Source organism: Nicotiana tomentosiformis, chromosome 1 (genome assembly GCF_000390325.3).
Source record: "Nicotiana tomentosiformis chromosome 1, ASM39032v3, whole genome shotgun sequence".
NCBI lineage: Eukaryota > Viridiplantae > Streptophyta > Magnoliopsida > Solanales > Solanaceae > Nicotiana > Nicotiana tomentosiformis.
Genome location: NC_090812.1, coordinates 69516333 through 69540431, shown reverse-complemented (window position 1 = coordinate 69540431; position 24099 = coordinate 69516333). Strand labels below are relative to the sequence as shown.

General features: G+C 36.9%; 1 protein-coding gene across 1 annotated transcript in view; it reads right to left on the bottom strand.

Annotated features, from left to right (window-relative positions):
- Positions 1-10198: 10198 nt before the first annotated feature.
- The window catches only part of LOC104116070 (uncharacterized), a 43824-nt gene continuing 29923 nt past the window's right edge, over positions 10199-24099 (bottom strand). Inside the window, exon 3 of the transcript XR_011410830.1 lies at positions 10199-10269. The gene's annotated coding sequence lies outside the window, so the exon portion shown is untranslated. The remainder of the gene's footprint in view (positions 10270-24099) is intronic.

Here is a 24099-nt window from a genome sequence, read left to right as displayed (position 1 = left end):
CTTATTTGGATTATGTGATTTTATTCCCTTTTATTATTATGTTTGAAGTTATTATCTATGGTTACAAAATGTGTCTTGCAAGTTATTTACAACTTGTACAACACGCTATGAGTAGGTTATATCTTGAATTTTCTATTAAAATTTTGTGATGTTTGGATTACACAATCCCAGTTTGTTACCAATTTCTTACCATTTGGTTGCATTACTAGAATCAATAGGCACAAAACATGCATGGTGTTACCAGCTTCTACAATAGGCACCAAATGAAAATTCCAACAACTATTTCTTAGAACCAATTCGACCAAAATATGATTCAAACATTGTAAATTACATCAACAACTAAATATACTGTAAACATCCTATAACAACTTGTTACACAAATTACACAAACACATCCAAACAACAAAAGACAGAAACCACCAAAAAACTCTCAAACACTAAGAACACTAACAACAATCCTCATTTTTGCACTAACAACCACCTTCAGCCACTTTCGAATTATGTTGGCATCAACAATTGCAAGAACAACAGTACAACCAAATAGTTAGAGCAATTAGTAGTACAATAAACAACAACTTTTTCCTACATTGTCTAGCTCGTTCCCTTTCTTGATCAAAGGCCTTGACTCTCTTCAACAAACCCCAAATAACTTTATTTTCTTGGTCAGGAAATACCTCCTAAAATCATCTAAAGTAGTTACATCCTCCTTTGTCCTTTAAAACATATCCAACTAAATTAATTTTAAAAACTGCAGATTCGTACCAATATTAAGATCAAAGAAATTGAAAAGATTATCGAAATATATACTTACTACGTCATTTTTGCATACACAATACCTTCTGCCTGGGTTTACCAAACTCCATGAGATTTTTAACACAAATGCCTGACCACATCGGCACGAATCAGTCCTCTCTGAATTTTTAGTCATTGGCAAGCAACAGACTGAGAGAGAGAAGATGTGAAGAAAGCTTCAACTGAAATCGAAGAAGGATGACGGTGGTCTTTCAAATTGGAGAAAAAACTTTCAATTTTACTAGAGAAATTCGGATTGAAGAAAAGGAATTAGGGCTTGGAGAAGAAGAAGAAATGAGAAAAGGGGGTAATATAACGCGGGGTTTAGGATTTTTACCGTTGAAATAGTCCAGTCAGACTATATTTTTACATTCATGCGCTCATTATATGTGATTCACACGCGAAGTTCCTTGAGGGATTTTAGTATTTAAGTGGCACATTAAAGGGTTGGTTAAAGTATTTAAATGGAACAGACTAAAGAAGTAGTAGAGTGGAAAGTGGTCTCAACTTTAGGGGGTTGTCGATGTATTTGATCTTCTTTTTCTATTCTATACTCTATGATTATTATTTCGGGACATAAATATTAGTAAACTAGATTATATTAAATATTCAGTTTAGATTGAGATATTGGGATATGTTTGTACCTTTAAAAATATGATACTTAATAGGTAGAATATTAAGATTTAGTTCTAAGTTTGAAAGTTAGGGATATTGAAATTTGACCCCGACTAGTATTGTTGACATCGATAATTAATATTTTTCATAGACTGAGGTCATTGGAGCCCGTTTGGTTGGTGTTATGGGCATAACAATATTGAGAGACTTGTCGTAGCGAGGTAAGAGAGACTTTAAGTTTTGATTCTTGCTTTTTCAAAATCCGTTTTGAAAGTATGTTTTGTCTGCCTGGTCCATGTGTTCGGACGAGCGTGCGCTTGACAGAATCGGTGGTCTTTGACCATCCGCAAATAAATATTATTTTGTAAAAAGCTAAAATTACTTAATAAGTGATTTGTGGTGTGGTGTGATATGGCATAGCCTCGTGCTATGGCGTTGGGGTGTTAGAAATTATTTCCTCACTGTCATAATATATTTGGGGCATTGTGTATGATGCCGTGGTAGATTTGGGGCATTTTGTGTATGTTGTCGTGGACTCGTTAGGGTGTTTGGTTAATTTACTGCACTGTCGTTTATGACAAGTCCTTAGTGTATATTGTGCTGAGATATATAGTGTTGTTGTTGAATAATTATTTGGACGATTTAGAGTAAAGTATATGGTGAAAGAATTTCGGTGCATATTATTTTTGTGCTTATTGTGTGTTTGTATTTTCTAACACTCGTTCCAGAGGTATTCATATTGGCGGGTCGAGGATCTTACTAGATTATATTTATGTATAACTCACACCTTACATGCATGTCTATGAATGTACTATTGGTGAAGACAGAGCTAGTAGCTGACGAGTTCGCTAGAGTTGATTCAGTTATTGAGGCAGGCCGCCGCATTGTTGGTAGAGGCAACCAAAAGAGTCTTTATCCTTTATTTATATGATGTCTTTTATAATTCTCTTAGATGCTCCATGGTCTAGTATGAGATTTGGGCTAGAGTTTTAATTTAATATTTTGAGATATTAATTGTCCTTAATTAGTTATCAGATTATTTGGATACTCATATAATTAATCAAATGCTCAAATTAATGGCTAAGGTATGAAAGTATGGTTCGTCTGGTAGGTGGTGTTAGTTGGGTTCCAATCACGTCGGCGGGGTAGTTTGGAACGTGACAATTATATTATTTTATCTTCTCATTTCAAGATCAGGTCTTAAAGCTCATCGCACCTGAGTTCAAGACGGTTTTGGGGTTGTGGAATCAAGTCATCAAATTAAGACTTGTTATAAAAAACTATTTAAACAAATAGAGGGGGCTCGACGGTGTTGGTGGTCTAAAGCCAAAAATATTAAGAGGCCGGCCTCTTAAACTTATTTAATAAATTTCATACAATAATGAGATAGAAAAGAACCTGTCTTTTAATCTATGGATCAATCAAACATGACAAAATAAAATAGATAATATGAAAAAACTGAGTCAAAATTAGAAAGTCAAGCGTCAGAAAACATAAAAAAAATGAATATACATAGATGAAAAATAAGAATTGAAGATCTAACTGAGTATACATAAATATACCCAGCTAATGAGAGAAAATGTGATATATCATTATTGACTCACCGTCTATACAACTCCAACCAAATTAAACTTTAATAATTATTATTAAATTATATGTTATATATAGTAATAGAGCACGCTAAGTAGTAGTGGTGGCATGGTAGTAGTTGCAGGCTTGTAGCAGTAATAGAAAAGAAGATACGCAGAGAATGCTAAGTAGCAGCAGTTTTGATGGTAGTGATACTAACTCTACTAAAGAAGATATTCAATAATACTAATAACAGTGATGATATTGACAAAAAAATACACTAATGATGATGATCTAACTGGTACTCCGTAGTTAATACTAGTTCATATTTATCGTCCTCCGAATATAATGCAATAAATCACAGAAGAGTGATACAATGAAGAATTGAAGTCTGCTTAGGGAGTTGTACGTAGAGCTTGCGGGATTGTAATTAACGGTTAAGTTGGTTAGAAGTCTGTATAGGTAAAGTTTGAAAGCAATACACTTAAGTCCTCGAAGTATTTTTTTATATTTCCTTTAGTCGTACAGAATTAGGTATGCTATTTTGGCAGTTAGTGTGTAGTGGAGGCATATATATCCGTGTACTTGCCCACTACTGATTATGATTGAAAATCCCTTTTCTATTTTTGCTTAACTTTATCTTTTAGTTGTAATTTTTATTCTTCTTTCGCTGGAACCTTAGCTGCCGCAACAGTGGTATCGGAGCAATTCCTCGGCTTTGCGAATAATGGATACTGAAATGAGTGAGGTCATGAATATGCTACACAAGATAGCAATGGAGGCGACTCAATTTACAGAGAAGCAGAACCATCTTGAAGCAAGTCACGAGCAGTCTTGCCAACATCACGAGTAAGCTATGAGCGAGATGAGAGAAGTACTCAATATGGTAATTCACGCAAGGAAGAGATCTGAACGAGATAAAGAATTAAGCTACAGTGGTGAAGAACAATATTCCCCTAACGACAAGCCTTTCGACCTTGGCGAGTTAGCTACACCTATCACTGTCAGGTTTAATATTTCGATTGCAACTGGAATGGGTAGTGAAAATTTAGGTAATGTTTCACCTCATGTTAGTGGACAAACTCAGATTTCTTTGCCTTTTGCTTCTAGTGTTCCAACTCCAGCTAGTGTACAGACCCAATATTCACCTAATGTATAAATTGGCCCTATATTCCAGCTTTTGTGATGCAGGTTTCCCATATGCTGCATAACACTAACCCACCATTCCAAAGCCACCATTCACGGGTGTCCACAACACAATCAATCCAATCTCATAACTAACACTTCCCACAACCCAGACCTATAGGGTCCCAACCACAACCTTTCTATGTCCAAACTGAGCCTCACAAAAAAAATCAGTTCCAGAACCTAGGAGCCCCTAGCAATGTGCCAACACCTTATAATTCCTACAACCAGAATGCCCTATTCCCATTTGCTTACAACACCACTACAACACATATTCCACCCTCATTGTACCACCAATTTCCCTATTCCATAACACCAACTTCCTATCAGAGCACATTCACAAATAACTACCCTCAGAACAACCCTCAAATACCACACAATAACCATAATGTCCCATTGTACAGGATACCCTTTACCAAATATACTAAGGTGGAATTCTCTAAATTCAATGAGGATGACTTGAGAACCTGGTTGTATAAGGTGGATCAATTTTTTGCTGAAGAGGAATATTACCATACAACAGAGGATGAAACTAGTTTTCCTATATTTTGAAGGAGATGTCTTACGATGGCATTTGGGCTACATATGGAGTAGAGGACAGATGGGTCTTCCTACTTGGGAAGAGTACATATGGGTATTATGTGATAACTTTGGAGCTGAATACTCTGATCCTATGACAGAGATTATGAATATCAAGCATACATAAACAGTGAAGGATTACCAGAAGGCATTTGTTGGGGTGATGACTAGGCTGGATAGTTCAGTTGGGCATGCTATCAGCATCCTCCTGAACAACCTCAAGACAGAGCTTAGTCAGGCAGTGAAGGTTCGCAATCCCTGCACCTTGCCACAAGCCTACTACTTAGCAAGGCTACATGAGGCAAGTTTTGCTGCTCAAAGCAAAGCCATTAAGGGTTCCTCCACAGGTAACTCTGGTAATTGGTAGAAGAATCATACCAACACCTTTAAGAAACCTATCACTTCTAAGTTTGAAAACAACAGAAGAAAAATGCTAAGTCCAACAGAAATGGAGGAGAAGAGGTCTAAAGGACTATGTTTCTTTTGTGATAAGAAATATGTAGTTGGCCACAAGTGCCAAGCTAAAAGGCAATTGTTCTTAATGGAATTGGAGACATAGAGGAAGAAGAAGAAATTGAGATGGAAATAGAGTTGGTAGAAGAAGAACATCAGGGAATAATAGAACTTCTTAAAATTTGTGCTATTTCACTGCATGCCTTAAATAAAACTATGGGTTAGCAGACTTTAAGAATGAAGGGATTCATAGAGAAGAAATCATTAGAGATCTTTATTGATTGTGGTTCCACTCACAACTTCATACATGAAGATGCTGCTAGAAGGTTAGGTTGCAAAATCAATAAGACCAAGCCCCAGTTAGTGCAAGTAGCAGATGGTAGGGAGGTACCAACAGATAGAGTATGTACATGGTTTTAATAGTTGATGCAAGGTGCAGTGTTCCAGGATGACTTCTTAGTGTTTCCCATTGGTAAGAGTGATGTAGTACTGGGAGTATAATGGCTCTAGCCCTTGGAGGACATCAAATTCAATTTCAGAAAGCTTATGATTGAATTTGAATACAAGGGAAAACTACTTACTCTGCAGGGAATACAACCCACCTTTAAAATTGTAAATGCTAAATCTTTGGAGAAAATATCAATAGGAGGTTCAAAAAATTTTATGATCAAAATAAGGACAAAAGAGAAGGAGGCAGAGGTGACAGAAGTCCTTGGGGAAGCTCATCTTGGGGAAGAACCTGTAGAGATCCAAGAAGTCCTTGATAAATATGTTAATGTATTTGGTGAGCCAACTCAACTACCCCCATCTAGAGGGGTATTTGACCATCATATTCCATTAGTAGAGGGTGATTTTTCAGTTATTTCCAGGCCGTACAGATACTCACCACTTCAAAATGATGTTATTGAATCCGTGGTGAGAGAAATGATGAATCAGGGAATCATCCAGTACAGCTTAAGTCACTATGCATCACTTGTGGTGCTAGTAGGAAAAAAGATAGATCTTGGAGATTATGTGTAGATTATAGAGCCTTGAACAATGCAATTGTCAAGGACAAGTTCCCAATTCCTATTATTGAGGAACTATTGGATGAACTTGAGGGGGGGGGAGGAATCTCAATTCTATTCAAAGATAGATTTAAGGGCACGATATTATTTGATAAGAGTGGCCCCAACAGATGTCCCAAAATTGCCTTTAAGACACAGTCAGGGCACTATGAATACTTATATAGTCATGCCATTTGGCTTGACCAATGCACCTTCCAGCTTTCATGGATTAATGAACCGCATCTTTCAAGAACACCTCAAGAAATTCATCCTAGTGTTCTGTGATGACATCCTAATCTACAAAAAAAAGTTTGAAAGAACATCTACATCATCTTGAGTTGGCATTTGAACTGCTGGTGCAACATCAACTCTTATCTAAGAAGAGCAAATATGTATTTTCTGCTAAAAGAGTAGAGTATTTATGACATTACATTTCTGCCGAGGGTGTGTCCACTGATCCTAAGAAAGTGGAAGCAGTAAGGTCATGGCCTGAACCACAATCTGTAACACAATTGAAGAGTTTTCTTGGATTAGCAAGGTATTATAGAAGATTTATCAGAGGGTATGAAATCATTAGTAAACCCCTCACTGATATGTTGAAGAATGATATTTTTTGTTAGAATGAGAATGCTAGTAAAGCTTTCCAGCAATTGAAGGAAGAACTCACCACAACACATGTCTTGATTCTGCCAGACTTCTCGTTGATGTTTGTAGTTGAGACCGATGCTTGTAATATAAGCATTGGAGCTGTTGTAATTCAGAAGGGACAACTAAATGCATTTATCAGTAAGGGATTATCAAAGCAGCATCAGTCTCTATCAGTATATGAAAAAGAACTCTTGGCTCTAGTCTTAATTGTGAGTAAGTTGTCTCAATATTTAACAACCAGACCATTTGCTGTTAAAACAAACCAAAAGGCTCTCAAGTTTCTATTAGAGCGGAAATTACACACAGAGACTCAGTTGAAATGGATTACCAAACTAATGCAGTATGACTTTGAAATTGAGTATAAGAAAGGAAAGGAGAACAAGACAGCAGATGCTCTATCTAGACTACCACTGGTGAAGGTTACTGCCATAATACTCTCCATTATGAAGACTGATCTGTAGGAACTGATTATGAAAAACTAGGATTTGGATGATGAATTGCAGGCACTAATCCAATCCCTAAAGGAGAAAAAAGATGTGGCAAAATAGTACACTTTCATTCATGAGCAACTAAGGAAGAATGAGAGGTTGGTAGTAGGACCTGATGATCAACTGAGAAAAGACATCTTGCAAGTCTGGCACAATACACTAGTATGAGGGCACTCAGGCATAGAAAACACTTACAGAAGGGTGTCTTCCCTCTTTTACTGGAAAGGCGTGAGAGAAGAGGTACATGACTATGTCAAAGCTTGTGAAGTCTCTCAGAGAAACAAGTATGATAATGCTCCATATCCTGGACTTTTGCAACCCCTGAAGATACAAGTAGCTACTTGGAGTAGCATTAATATGAATTTTATAGAGGGACTGCCCAAGTCAAAAAGAAAAATAATTATTTGGGTAGTGGTAGACAGGCTTACCAAATATGCTCACTTCATCAGACTTTCCCACACATACTCTGCCAATGATGTTGCCAAGCTTATTATGGACAATATCTTCAAACTTCATGGAATACTAGAGGATATAATCAGTGACAGAGATCCAATTTTTACCAGTAAAATGTTGCAAGAACTGTTCTCCATGATGGGAGTAACTCTCAACACTTCAACATCCTATCATTCTCTAACAGATGGGCAGACAGAGGTAGTGAACAAGTGCCAAGAGACCTACCTGAGATGTTTCTGCTCAGATTCCCAATCGAATTGGTTCCAATTCTTAGATACAGCAGAATGGTGGTACAATACCACCTTTCATACTTCTATACATAGCACTCCCTATGAAGCACTATATGGTCAACCCCTACCTCTGCATCTTCCCTATGTGGCTGGTGGCTCTGGGGTAGAAGAAGTGGATAGAAGCTTGTCAACTAGAGAATTCAAGGTGCAATTGTTAAAGTATCACTTGAATAGAGATCAACAAAGGATGTTAGCACAAGCTAACAAACACATGTCGGATAGACAATTTAAGGAATAGGATTTGGTTTATCTAAAAATCCAACCTTATGGGCAGATTTCTGTGTCTGGGAAGCACTTTTCCAAACTATCTGCTAAGTATTATGGCTCTTATCAGATCCTACAGAAAATTGGCACTGTGGCTTATAAGTTATCTCTTTCTTCCCATCTTCTCTTACACCCCACCTTTTATGTATCTTAACTCAAACCATGATATGAGCTTCCAACAACCATTACTCACCCTCTTGTCATAGAGTTATCTGGTCCTTACTGTCCTCAATGTACTTGTCCATTACTGATTATGAATGAAAATTCCATTTCTCTTTTTGCTTAACTTTATCTTTTAACTGTAATTTTTATTCTTCTTTCGCTGAAACCTAGTTGCCGCAACAAAGAGATTCATTACGGAAGCGGCTTAAATATTCACACTTACTTCTTTTTTTTTTCCAATGATGACCTTTTCTGGTAAAACTGAAAGATCAGTTGATTGTTTCTTTAATTAATATATATCCACCCAGACAAGGGTTATCTAAAAGGGGAAAAAAGAAAAACTCGAACAGTATTGGATTAATAGGAAACTAGAAGCTGGTAAGTGTCTGACGTGAGAGTCAGAATTTTTAACTTTTGGGTCCGCAATTCTAATCTTTTTAAGTTATTGAGTTCTAAATTAATAATTTGTGCAAATTCAATAATTATTTTAATACAAATATGAATTTTGAATCAAAATTACTGAGTTCGGCCGAACCTTTTCCCAGTAGTCTAGCTCTGCCCCTGTAAGTATCGCCATTTGGTTTTGACGTATTTTCAGATAAATGCACACTTTGAATACTCGAAGTTCAGACTTTGAATTATAGGCCAGAGAAAAGCTCGAAGTTGCATGACAAGGCCTGGTACGAAGGCAACACTGTGAATATCTACTTCCGAACTAAAGAAAATATTACTGTACCATTTTTTACCAAAAAAGGATGCAAATAAGATAGTTTAACCATTGATAGACTACTAAGGCTCAGAGTTTAGTGGTATGAGTGAAAGTCTTTTACACGATAGGTGCAGTTTCAATTCCCATTGCCCCCTTCCCCTTCCCCTTCCCCTCCCCTTATGTAAAAATGTGAAGGAAAAAAAAAACACCTTAATAAAAAAACAGACAGAACATGTCCAACATAGTACGATTGCACAGTATGCTAAATATACGCTGATCCTGATCATAAGAAGCTATTTGCAAGTGAGCTGCGTAATAGATTACTATTATTTATTACGTACTACTTACATTATCATGGAAAAAGCATCGGACGGTTGACCTTACAAAAGCAGTTGGAACTCTTCATTATTATGCTGTCTTTGTATTGTGTTAAGATCATCTAAGTGTTGTCTTTGTATTTGTTATGATCTAATGATGTCTTTGTATTGTGTTATGATCTTAGTGTTGTCTTTGTATTTTGTTTTCCTTGGAAACTATGTCTGGACCCTTGACTGAAGAAAAAGAATATGAATAAAGTGTGTTATTGGTTTGTGGCTAATTAATTATCTTCAATGATGCTTAATAAATGTATGGATAAAGCAAATATATTTCCATAAGCGTTATTTTTAATTAAATCAATTAATTTACAAAAAGCGCTAAAATGTTTGTCACACAAGACATGTGAAGATAAGTATTCAAAGTATGAAAAGAGAACCAAAAATATACTTTGTAAGGTTTAACATTTTGCAGTAAAATAGACTTTAGAATATTTTTATTGGATATGAGTAACGACACAATATATGACTGGAAATAACTTGTCATTAATTAACCCCTTAACAACACATGGGTCCTCCTCCGATGTAGTGGAATTGGTAACTAATCAGTCACACGAGTGAGATAACTTGTACTGATTAACCCCGTGTGATTATATTATTATTGTTATTATAATTCTTCAACAAGATCATGACACATATAGCCTTTTGTTAGTACAAAGGCATCAGATGATGTTTCTTATTTTATGAGCGAAATTTAGCTTTGTAATCACTCCAAAGTTGATCAACCGTATTCCCAATCAAGTCAACAAAGAACTGATTACTATAGCCATTTCTCATCTTTTGGTTAAGTTGTGCCACGAATCCATTTCTTAAGCTGTTGCAGTAATCAAGAAATCGAACAGTCACGTCGTATCCATGGTCCCATCGGTCGCCCCGGCTGGATTCACCCAATGGCTATGTGCGAGACCGGCTTTGAGCCTCACATAATCAGCAATTCCTTCAATTAATCCTCCGGGTGCCCCACCATTCCCATTCCACTGCCAAACGCGGGTGCTATCGTGGAACAATACTCCAGTAATCTCTCTTGACGTCACCGGAGTAGCAAAGATGGATTTAAGATTTAAATATTATAGAGCAAAACTTAATACTCTCCTGTTTTATATGCTTTATATTTTTTTAGTCCATTTAAAAAAGAAATATCACATTTTTTCTGTGACCATAAGATTCAAATGGTTTATTCTTTTATATTAGTTTTCTCATATGTTGGTCAATTGACCAAATCTATTAAATTACTATGCCTAGTTTAGTATATGTTTCTTTTATCATCTCATTTATCATTCAAGGTTTGTATTGATAGCTTCCGCATGACGCCTTGTTATTTTTGATCGCAACAAATGGTATCAGAGTCAGTGGTTCAGAGCTAGATCGAAGACAGGTTCAAGGCGGGTTCGAATCAAGCTATAGCCAATCTAATGATAATGAAGATTTTTATCAAAAGAAAAAAGTCAAGAGTACCACATGTGGAGGCAAATTTCAATCATACTTTCAAAACTCATGTTGCTACATATTTAAAAGGAAAATATTTTTAACCCATAAAAAAAATGTTATACACAACTGTGATGTCCTAAAAATGTCATATTTAATTTAAACATTCATTTCTGTATTTTATGAAGATGTTGGGAGCTTACCTACTATGAGTTACGTATCACCGGAATAGTTGATGTTAATGTCGTTCATTTTCTAGAAATATATTGCTTATGAGGCCACTATTAGTATTGTTTTCATGTTATGTTACATTGATTGGATTATGTATGTATTGTTAGGATTGGTTTCTGGGATTCTCTGCCAGGTGGATAGGCTCAGTTAGAAAGGAAGCTCTGGCGAAATTTTTTGAAATTTTGGGAGTTAGTAAAATTCGGAAAATTGAAATGTGCGAAAGAAGAGATAAGTTATGTTATTTATTTGAGGGCGGACTCTACTTCTCATTCGAGGACTATTAATATGATGGACACCTATTGGATATGATAATAAGTGTACGAGGCATATTATAAGTGATATAAGGTCTAAGGAAAGCCCTAAGTCTAAGCCAAGTTAGAAACTTTCATAATAGACTAAAGTTCCAAATGAGTACGCATAAGATAACACTTTGGACGAGCATATCTACATATATATAAGGAGTTATATGATGGATAGCCTATCAAATGAAAGATCTTCGAGTCTAGTTTCTAACTCTTCAAACCGTTTGTCATTTGAATATATATACAGAAAGTTATGGCCATTTTACTGGACCTGTGTCATATGCACATCCACACATATTTGAGACTTTCTGCCTCATGTGCGCGGCCACTTGCCCAGGTGTGCGGCTGCACACGTAGGAGCTCATTTAATACCCTCAAGGCCGGGTAGGGAGAGGGGTTAAGTCATTTTTGAGCCAAAACCTAATATTTTTAGAGAGAAGTGAGAGTGTTCTAGAGAGAGGAAGAAGCTCAAGTGTCTTGTTCATCAAATCTTGCTCAAGCCTTGAAATCCAACAAGAAATTTCTCAAGTTCTTCATCTAAGAGGTAAGGTTTCATATCCTAGTGTTTCAGTTTCGGATTTGGAGAGAAGATGATTGATTAGGAGTATAATTCTTGGGCGTAAGAATATTATTTATATATGCTTATACCAATAAGGTTTGTGGAAAGATTTTTGAGTTTAAATGGGTAAAGATTGGGTTGAAAATGGTAGAAATCTTCAAAGACTTTAATTTAAGATTTGAAGGTTCATTCGACATCGGAATTTGATAATTTTTATATGGTTGGACTTGTCTCGGAATGGGTGTTCGAATTTCGTAAGTTTTTTTGAGATTCGATACGTGGGCCCTACTAATGATTTTAAAAATAAATTTCGGATTTTAATCTGAAAAATTAGTAAATTCATATGGAATTAATTCCTACGAATTGTATTGAGTATATTGAATTTTTTATGACTAGATTTGAGGATTTCGGACACTAATTTGCGAGGCAAAGGTTTATTGGATTCATGAATTTGGTTGCAGGGCGAGGTAAGTGTCGTGGTTAACCTTGACTTGAGGGAATAGAACCCTTGAATTATTTGCTATGTGAATTTCATGTGTAACGATGTATAGGCAAGGTGACGAGTGCCTATACTTTGTCAAATTAATTATTTGCTTAATTATTTTAACATCTTAAATTATTTAGGACACAAATTAATTGTTATAATAATTATTTCTCTCATATTCCTTGTCAAATATCAATTCTTGAATTCCTGCAATAATTGCTACATGTTTATTTGATTTATTTGACTTAATTTCTACTTGACATTTAGTATATTAAATATTATACTGTCTATTTTCTCCTTGATTTCCACAATTAATTGATATTTGTCATTGTTTGTTTCATAAATGAATTATAATTATTGTATGCCTTGATGCTTAATAGTTTTTCATTGAACATGGTATTTATTGGAGTATTTTTATTACATTTAAGAGTTGTTAAAAAATATGGGGGGATCGGATTGCACGCCGCAACGGAAATGAAAATAAATATATTGGGGGATCGAGTTGCACGCCGTAACAGAGTTGTTTAAAGTTTATATTGGGGGATCGGGTTGCACGCCACAATAGATTTATTTAAAGTTTATATTGTTGGAGCGGGTTGCACGCAGCAACGAAAATTTATTGAGAATTATATTATTGGGGCGGGTTACACGCTGCAACAGAATTGATTGAAATGAATATATTGGAGGAACGAGTTGCACACCGCAACAGAATTAATTGAAATGAATATATTGGAGGATCGGATTGCATGCCGCAACAGAATTGAATATGAATATATTGTGGGATCGGGTTACATGCCGCAACGGAAACTGATTGAAATAATAATTGGTTATGACTGCCGAGTTGGCTTCAATTATTGAAAAGAGATACATATTTTATTTCTATTATTGTTATTATTATTATTATTGCGTACATGTTAATGTATGTGACCTGCCTTAGCCTCGTCACTACTTCGTCGAAGTTAGGCCCGGCAGTTACCAGTACATGGGGTCAGTTGTACTGATACTACACTCTGCACTTCTTGTGCAGATTTTAGAGTAAGTCCCAACCGTATACTGTAGATTTTCCCGGATACAGCTATTAGTGGAGAATTGAGGTATAACTGCACAACGTTCGCAGTTCTGAAGTCCCCTTCTATATTATCTTAGCTGTGTATTATATTTCAAACAGCTTGAATTTTATTCAGACCTTTATTTGTATTATTCTAGAAGCTCGTGCACTTGTGACTCATGTTCTAGGATGGTATTTAGATATCGCGATTATTATGGAATATTCACTTTATTTCAGACTTTATTTCCGCATTTATTTTTTTGTAATTAATTAATATAATTATTTTGTTAAAATGGCTAATTATATTCTAACGTTGGCTTGCATAGCAAGTGAAATGTTAGGCGCCATCCCGGTCCCAAATGTGAGAATTTTGGGTCGTGACAGTTGGTATCAGAGCACTAGGTTACATAGGTCTCACGAGTCACGAGAAAGCTTAGTAGAGTCTGAAGGATCGGTACAGAGACGTTTGTACTTATCTCTAAGAGGCTATGACGTTTAAGAACAATATCACTTCTTTCATTCCTTATCGTGCGGCATTGATTTAGCTTGAAACATATATCTCGTATTCCTTTGTATCCACTCGTGTATGACATTATGCACTCGGTATCAATTGTGCGTCGACGGTTCGTGATGCCGCAGATGGACTACGAGGGAGCCAGAAATGCTCAAACATTACCTCAACATGTGTGTCTGACTAAAGATGCGGACGCATTGAGAGACAACCCAGTGAATCATGTGGGGGGTGCAACGGACCTTGACATCTGGTTGATTTATACAAGCTGTGAAGGTTAGTATTGTGGATCATCGGATGTGGTGAACTATGACTTTGCGCCGAGTGGGGGAAGTCCACTATCAATGGATGGATTGAGGGGTCATGTGTTATATCAGTTTTGGCTTGAAATATATATATGTGATACTGAATGGTTCCCCAAAAATTTACACATGTTTAAGGCCTGAGCTTTTTGTAGAGGACAAGAGTGGGTTGCTCTAGTGGTGAGCACCCTCCACTTCCAACTAAGAGGTTGTGAGTTCAAGTCACCCCAAGAGCAAGGTGGGGAGTTCTTGGAGGGAGGGAGCTGAGGGTCTATCGGAAACAACCTCTCTACCCCTGGGTAGGGGTAAGGTCTGCGTACAAACTACCCTCCCCAGACCCTACTAGTGGGATTATACTGTGTTGTTGTTGTTGTTGATAAGGTTGGGACTTGCGGTATGTCCTCCTACTTAATAATCCTATACTTCAATACCAAAGGAGTTAGAAAAACAACTTTAAATTTACAGAAGGTCTACTTAGCGTGGACGTCATGGTTGCGGATTTGGGGGTGTTTCGGAGAAAGTATGGTAGTTGACGAGATTCTAAACTATGTGGTTCGTGCCAAGATTTGTCTGTATGGAGCTCTACTTTTGTGATTGTTGTGTATAAATAGGGGTAAGGGTTACCCCAAAGAAGATTCGAAGAGTATGCTAAGAAATGGGTCAGCTCAACAGTGTTGAGTCAGCATAACAAAAGAAGAAATTGGCATTGGGAGAGATTATTCTCCGCAGGTGTCTGTGGCAAGCCTATGAAGAGGGCAGACCAGCCAATGCAACACCGCCCACTTGGCTCAGTTCTCAGAAATGCTTTTGAAAGAGTTTATTTCCCGGACTCTCCGTAATGCGTGGCGCATAGGGTTTGAACGGTTGCGTTAGGTCACCATGACAGTGTCATAATATGCCATCAGGTTTAATAAGTTAGCCCGTCATATTTATATTTTGCTTCCTACAGACAGAGAGCGAGCCCACAGACTCTTTAAAGGACTCAATTATGATCGTAAAATTTTGTACGACTCGGGAGCTACATGATGATACTTCATTTCCGCTAGTGATAGAAATTGACAAGATATTAGAACGTGTTCGGGGTGAGGAAAAAGGAAACTAAGGAGACCAAGACATCTCGAGGTCCTGGGGGATTCAATGGATTCTACTCTGCGAGTATAAATCATTATAGCGAGGAGCTCGGGCAGTCGGCCAGCCCAGTCCGTACATCGGATTAATCGGGGTGCTCCAGTAAGTTCTTTTAGTGCACCACTGACATGAGTTTCCTACAATGGTTGTTCAAGTTATCTGGCACAGATTCGGTATGAGCAGCCAAACCCGCAAATGGGTTGTTATGAATGCGGTGATACTAGGCACATCATGAGAAAATTGTCCCAGACTTGGGAGAGACATATTTCATCAAAGCACTCAGGCTACGTGCCGCATTGCAGTTACTACACCACCCACACGACCAGTTAGGGGTGGAGGACAGACAGGTAGAAGGCATCCTAGAGGTGGAGGCCCAGCCGTTGATATATTTGTTTTATGGTATGGCGGAGGTCGCTACATTAGATGGTGTCATTACAGGTACAACCTCGATTTAATATAAAAGAATAATTTCCTTAACTTGATTTGGTTCTGAGTATTGAGACAAGTCCTCCTATTGTGCTCCACTTATGAGTGAGCTTCGTAATTCTATAATCTACTAATGTGTTTACTCCTGTTGGGAGGTTCTATGGAGATAACTACGCCTATCATTCCATGTTGGTCACTAATAAGAGCTGTGAGGCTAAAGGTGGCTTTCTGTCACTCATTTCGGTAAGTTTTGATGTAATTTCCGGATAAATAATTATAAATTGTGAATTATATGCCCTATCGGTGTGGGGTTCATTATGTGTTGTGATTTTGTTTAACATAAATTATTTAAAAGGAGAAAATGGAAATTTTCGATTGGCACAATGTGCATATTACTTGTGATTCAGAACTGAGGACAAGATCCTCGCATTTTAATATAAATTGATATGTTTAAACCGGGATACGAGCTGCGGTGGAAGTTATACAAGGACGAGATCCTTGTGATGAAAATTCTTGTGTTTAAATTCTCCCTTGTGAAATTAAATTTGTACTATAGTACTAATAGGGAGTCATGCCTATTAGGCTTAATTGAAAATTCTTGTATGAAATTCTCTGTGCATACTTGCCAAATTCGTGTTGTAATTATTGAGTTTTAACCTATGAGGTAGGTGCCCGCCCAGGTGGCGTTAAATGTGACTCGTTAATTTGGGTAAATAATTATGAGGTCTTCATGCCTCACATCTCGTTATCAGTATTGTGAAGGTTTGCAACGAGATTTTTGTTAACATAAAGTTAATTGACGATTTTGTAATTAATTATGAACAACTATTAAGACCAGATTGACCCAGAAGAGTGACCCATTTACATGGTCAGACGAGTGTAAGTTGAGCTTTCAGAAGCTTAAGACCGCTTTGACTACAGCGCCAGTGTTGGTATTACCCACAGGTTCAGGATCTTATACGGTGTATTATGATGTATCTCGCATTGGGCTTGGTGCAGTATTGATGCAAGATAGCAAGGTGATTGCATATGCGTCACGGCAGTTGAAAGTTCATGGGAAGAATTATCCCGTTCATGACTTAGAATTTGCAGCCATTGTTCATGCGCTGAATATTTGGAGGCATTACCTTTATGGTGTCTCGTGTGAGGTATTTACTGATCATCGTAGCCTACAGTATCTGTTCAAACAAAAAGATCTTAATTTGAGGCAGAGAAGATGGTTGGAACCTTTGAAAAACTATGATATCACCATTTTATATCATCCCAGAAAGGCCAATGTGGTAGTCGATGCTTTGAGTAGAAAGGCTGTGAGTATGGGCAGCCTTGTGTATATTCCGGTTGGTGATAGGCCGTTAACTTCAGATGTTCAGACTTTGGCCAATCAATTCGAGAGGTTAGATGTTTCAGAACCCAATCGGGTTCTAGCCTGCTCAATCACTCGGTTTTCTTTATATGAGCGCACCAAAGAGCGACAATATGATGATCCTCATCTGCTTGTACTTAAGGACACGGTGCGACACGGTGGTGCCAAGCAGGTTGATGTGGGAGATGATGGAGTTTTGCGGATGCATGGTCGTATTTGTGTTCCTAATGTGGATGGGCTTCATGAATTAATTCTTGAGGAGGCCCCCAATTCCCGGTATTCTATTCATCCGGGTACTGCCAAAATGTATCAAGTTTTGCGGCAACATTATTGGTGGAGGAGAATGAAAAGGGATATAGTTACATATGTAGCTTGGTGTCTGAATTGTCAACAAGTTAAGTACGAGAATCAGAGACTTGGTGGTTTGCTTCAGAAGTTAGAAATTCCTGAGTGGAAGTGGGAGTGTATCACTATGAATTTTGTTGTTGGGCTCCCACGGACTCAGAGAAAGTTCGACGCAGTATGGGTCATTGTGGACAGGTTGACCAAGTCGACACATTTTATTCCAGTAGCAGTTACCTATTCTTCAGAGCGGTTAGCGGAGATTTACATCCGCGAGATTTTTTGCCTTCATGGTGTGCCTGTGTCTATCACTTCTGATCGAGGTACACAGTTCACCTCGCACTTCTGGAGGGCTGTACAGCATGAGTTAGGCACGCGGGTTGAGTTGAGTACAATATTTCATCCACAGACAAACGGACAATCAGAACGCACTATTCAGATATTGGAATATATGCTTCGCGCTTGTGTTATAGACTTTGGAGGTTCTTGGAATTAGTTCTTGCCACTTGCAGAGTTTGCCTATAATAATAGCTAACAGTCGAGCATTCGAATGGCTCCATATGAAGCATTATACGGGAGGCGATGTCGTTCGCCAGTTGGCTGGTTTGAACCAGGAGAGGCTCGGTTGTTGGGTACCGATTTGGTACAGGATGCCTTGGATAAGGTCAAGATTATTCAGGATAGACTTCGCACAGCTCAGTCTAGGCAAAAGAGTTATGCCGACCATAAGGTTCGTGACTTTGCATTCATGGCAGGAGAAAAAGTATTGCTCCGAGTTTCACTTATGAAAGGTGTAATGAGATTCAGAAAGAAGGGCAAGTTGAGCCCTAGGTATATCGGACCCTTTGAAATTCTTGAAAGAGTGGGTGAAGTAGCCTACATGCTTGCGCTACCACCTAGTTTATCAGCAGTTCATATGGTGTTTCATGTATCCATGCTTCAGAAATATCATGATGATCCGTCTCATGTATTAGACTTCAGCTCAGTTCAATTGGACAAAGATTTGACTTATGAGGAGGAGCCGATAGCTATTCTAGCTTGGCAGGTCCGTCAGTTGAGGTGTAAGAGTTATCCTTCAGTTCGGGTACAATGGAGAGGTCAGCCGATTGAGGCAGCTACCTGGGAGTCCGAGTTGGACATATGGAGCAAATATCCACATCTTTTCACCAGCTCAGGTACTTCTCTAATTCCATTCGAGAACGAACGTTTGTTTTAGAGGTGGAGAATGTGATGACCCAAAAATTTCATCTTTAATTTAAACACTCATTTATGTGTTTTATGAAGATGTTGGGAGCTTACCTGCTATTAGATACGTATCACCGGAATAGTTGATGTTAATGTCGTTCATTTTCTAGAAATATATTGCTTATGAGGCCACTGTTAGTATTGTTTTCATGTTATGTTACGTTGATTGGATTATTTATATGTTGTTAGGATTGGTTTCTGGGATTCTCTGGCAGGTGGATAGGCCTAGTTACAAAGGAAACTCTGCCGAAACTTTTGGAAATTTTAGGAGTTAGTAAATTTCGGGAAATTGCAATGTGCGAAAGAAGAGATAAGTTATGTTATGTGTTTGGGGGCGGACTCTACTTCTCATTCGAGGACTATTAACATGATGGACACCTATTGGATATGATAATAAGTGTACGGGGCATATTATAAGTGATATGGGTTCTAAGAAAAGTCCTAAGTCTAAACCAAGTTGGAAAATTTCATAATAGACTAAAGTTCCAAATGAGTACGCACAAGACACAACTTTGGATGAGAATATCTACACACACACACACACACACACACACACACATATATATATATATATATATATATATATATATATATATATATATATAAGGAGTTATGTGATGGATAGCCTATAAAATGAAAGATCTTCGAGTCTAATTTATAACGCTTCAAATCATTTGTCATTTGGATATGTATACAGAAAGTTATGGCCATTTTACTGGACCTGTATCATATGCGCGACCGCACATATTTGAGACTTATTATAACAATTGCGCGACCGGATGCGCGGCCACTTGCCCAGGTGCGCGGCCGCGCACGTAGGAGCTCATTTAATACCCCCAAGGCCGGGTAGGGAGAGGTGTTAAGTCATTTTAGAGCTAAAACCTGATATTTTTAGAGAGAAGTGAGAGTGTTCTAGAGAGATGAAGAAGCTCAAGTGTCTTGTTCATCAAATCTTGCTCAAACCTTGAAATCCAACAAGAAATTTTTTAAGTTCTTCATCTAAGAGGTAAGGTTTCATACCCTAGTTTTTCAATTTCGGATTTGGAGAGAAGATGGTTGATTAGGAGTATGATTCTTGGGTGTAAGAATATTATTTATATATGCATATACCAATAAGGTTTGTGGGAGGATGTTTGAGTTCAAATGGGTAAAGATTGGGTTGAAAATGGTAGAAATCTTCAAAGACTTTAATTTACGATTTGAAGGTTCATTTTTACATCGGAATTTGATAATTTTTGTATGGTTGGACTCGTCTTGGAATGTATGTTCGGATTTCGTATGTTTTTTCGAGATTCGAGACGTGGGCCCCACTTATGATTTTTAAAATGAATTTCGAATTTTAATCCGAAAAATAGTAAATTCATATGGAATTAATTCCTACGAATTGTATTGAGTATGTTAAATTGTTTATGACTAGATTTGAGGATTTCAGACACTAATTCGCGAGGCAAAGGTTTATTGGATTCATGAATTTGGTTGCAGAGCGAGGTAAGTGTCGTGGTTAACCTTGATTTGAGGAAATAGAACCCTTGAATTATTTTCTATATGAATTTCATGTGTAACGATGTATAGGCAAGGTGACGAGTGCCTATACTTTGTCAAATTAATTATTTGCTTAATTATTTTAACATCTTAAATTATTTAGGACACAAATTAATTGTTATAATAATTGTTTTTCTCATATTCCTTGTCAAATATCAATTCTTGAATTCCTGTAATAATTGCTACATGCTTATTTGATTTATGTGACTTAATTGCTATTTGACATTTAGCATATTAAATATTATACTGCCTATTTTCTCCTTGATTTTCACAATTAATTGCTACTTGTTATTGTTTGTTTCATAAATGAATTATAATTATTGTATGTCTTGATTCTTAATAGTTTCTCATTGAACGTGGTATTTATTGAAGTATTTTTATTACATTTAAGAGTTGTTAAAAAATATGGGGGGATAAGGTTGCACGCCGCAACGAAAATAAAAATAAATATATTGGGGGATCGGGTTGTACGCCGTAACAGAGTTGTATAAAGTTTATATTGGGGGATCGGGTTACACGCCACAACAGATTTATTTAAAGTTTATATTATTGGAGCGGGTTGCACGCTGCAACGGAAATTTATTGAGGAACTATATTGTTGGGGTGGGTTGCACGCGGCAACATAATTGATTGAAATGAATATATTGGAGGAACGGGTTGCACGCCATTACAGAATTAATTGAAATGAATATATTGGAGGATCGGATTGCATGCCGCAACAGAATTGAATGTGAATATATTGTGGGATCGGGTTGCTCGCTGCAATGGAAACTGATTGAAATAATAATTGGTTATGACTCTCGAGTTGGCTTCAATTATTGAAAAGAGATACCTGTTTTATTTCTATTATTGTTATTATTATTATTATTGCGTACAGGTTAATGTATGTGACCTGCCTTAGCCTCGTCACTACTTCGTCGAGGTTAGGCTTGACACTTACTAGTACATGTGATCGGTTGTACTGATACTATACTCTACACTTTTTATCCAGATTTCGGAGTAGGTCCCGACGGCATACTGTAGATTTACCCGGATACAACTACCAGTGAAGATTTGAGATATAACTGTACAACGTTCGCACTTCCGAAGTCCCCTTCTATATTGTCTCAGCTGTGTATTATATTTCAAACAGCTTGAATTTTATTCAGACCTTTATTTATATTATTCTAGAAGCTCGTGCACTTGTGACTTCAGTTCTGGGATGGTATTTAGATATCACGATTATTATGGATTATTTACTTTATTTCAGACTTTATTTCCGCATTTGTTTTCTTGTTATTAATTAATTTAAATTTTTTGTTAAAATGGCTAATTATATTCTAACGTTGGCTTGCCTAACAAGTGGAATATTTGACGTCATCACGGTCCCGTAGGTGAGAATTTCGGATCGTGACAACAACTTTATCTAAAATTATAATATTCAAAAATATTTTTTATCTTTTAAATGTCGTATTTGGTCAAATTATAATATATAAAATGAGACAGAGCGAGATATGCATATGTTAGTACTACTACTACTATTTAATCTCTCTCTATATAATAATCTCTCTATATATATACAATTCAATTTTTGAATTTAAAATAGCAGTCATTGCTTAACTATATATTGAGTTCATGTATGTGTACCTGGCATTAACATGGATCTCATCGTTTCTAGTGTAAGCTTAGGTTTGATAAATGGGCGGGTTGGGCTGAATTTGGACGGATCAAGATGGGTTAGGTCAATAAATGGGTCATTGCCCAACTCAGCTCAAAGTTTACTTGGGCTAAGATGGGCTAAACAATAGGTCATAGCACAACCCGCCCAACTTGACCCATATTTTAGAACTATGCTCATTTTGTATAAACAAAGCATTTTACCTTTTATTCTCCTATGTATAAAAGGTAAATAAATACTATTAGCATTTTGAGAATTAAAATATATTCTCTTAAATAACAAATTAGTATTTAAAATGTGTAAGTTGAAAACTATTTTGCGGGGTGGGTGGTGCAGGAAAACCAAAAAACAGAAAATTGAAAATACAAAAAAGTAAAAAAAAAAAATGCGGCCTAGTGGGGGGTTTGGGGTGGGTGGGTGGTGCAGGAAAACGAAAGAAAACAGAAAATTGAAAATACAAAAAAAAAAAAAATTGCGGGGTGGGGGTGGGTGGTAACTAAGTAAATTTCTAGATAAGTTGGGTTGGGATCCCTTTGTTTTGGGGTGAGTTTCATGGGTTGTATTTGGGCTACTTCATGGGTTAGAATGAGTTACAAAAAATAATGGGTTAACATGGGCTCAGCCCAAATTGACCTATGAGCTAAAATGTTGTAGCCCAACCCATTAATCTTTGGGTGAGTTGGTCGGCTTGGATGTGTTTGGGCTCAAATTGCCACATCTGTGTGCAAGCTACTAATCTGTCGATGTCGTCGACGTACATGCTTACCTTTTGCACGTTTTTGCGGTCAGTCGGAGAATTCTGTTGGAAGGTATCCCATATGAACGAAGTAGCAGCTGCCAGTATTTGCTGACTATATTGAGCACCGATATCTCGGTTGAAACAGGCACCGCCGGCGGTATTTGCGACCGTGTTGGTCACAGAGTACTCCACTGCATGGATTTTTTGGGTGAATATTGCCGGGACAAATAGAGAAGAATTGAAGAAAATCTTGTGAGCCATGGCTAATTTGCTAAGCGAGTGATATGGTCTCTAAGAAGATGATCATTTATATAGTACTTCAATATACTTAATAAATAGTGAAGCTTGACTAAGTCAGTTGACTCTGATGTGATTAAAAGCCGCCGAGGTAGAGAAATGAATTGGCCAATCAATGCTTTTGTTGAGAAAAAAAAAAGTTTAAGTCATATATAGTGTAAAGAAATTTTACACTATATATCAAGTCATTTTTATCATTATAGTATCTTATTTTCAAGATTATAAATATTACATTTAAAAAAAAATTAAGTACTTATATATATCCATGACCTGATATTATAAAAAATTATTTACACTAACCTTGCACTACGTAAACTCAAGGAAAAAATGTTTTTTTTTTACGAAAATGTAACTAATACTACTCTATTAAACACCTTCCTAGCAAATGCAAGTTATTCAACTACTTATCATAGCTTTTCATTTCATTTCACCTCGAATTCAACAGTCCTCTCACCAGAAAAAAGAAAGGGGGGAGGAGACGGGGAGTAACGGTCCATCGTCGGCTTATTAGAAATGAATAATCTGGTTTTCCAAAGCAATTATGTCAGTCCATAAGCAAATTAGTGTAAAAATTGATTAATTCATAAAATATTATTAATATTAGTCAAATGCTATCAATATTAATTAATTAGCTATTTGTATCCAAAAAAATGTTAATTTTTTGCTTTCTTTTGAGTGAGTGTTATTAGAATAAATTGGGTATATCTTAAGGAGCTTGAATCACACAGTTTTGGGATGATTCGGTGAGTTTTGAGGTAGTTTGAATTGAAAATTCGAAGTAGAAGACGGACATGAAAAAAGATGATATGTGTATCACACTGCGTATCACATATATATTATATATGTTGTGAGCACCTAATTTTTTGACACA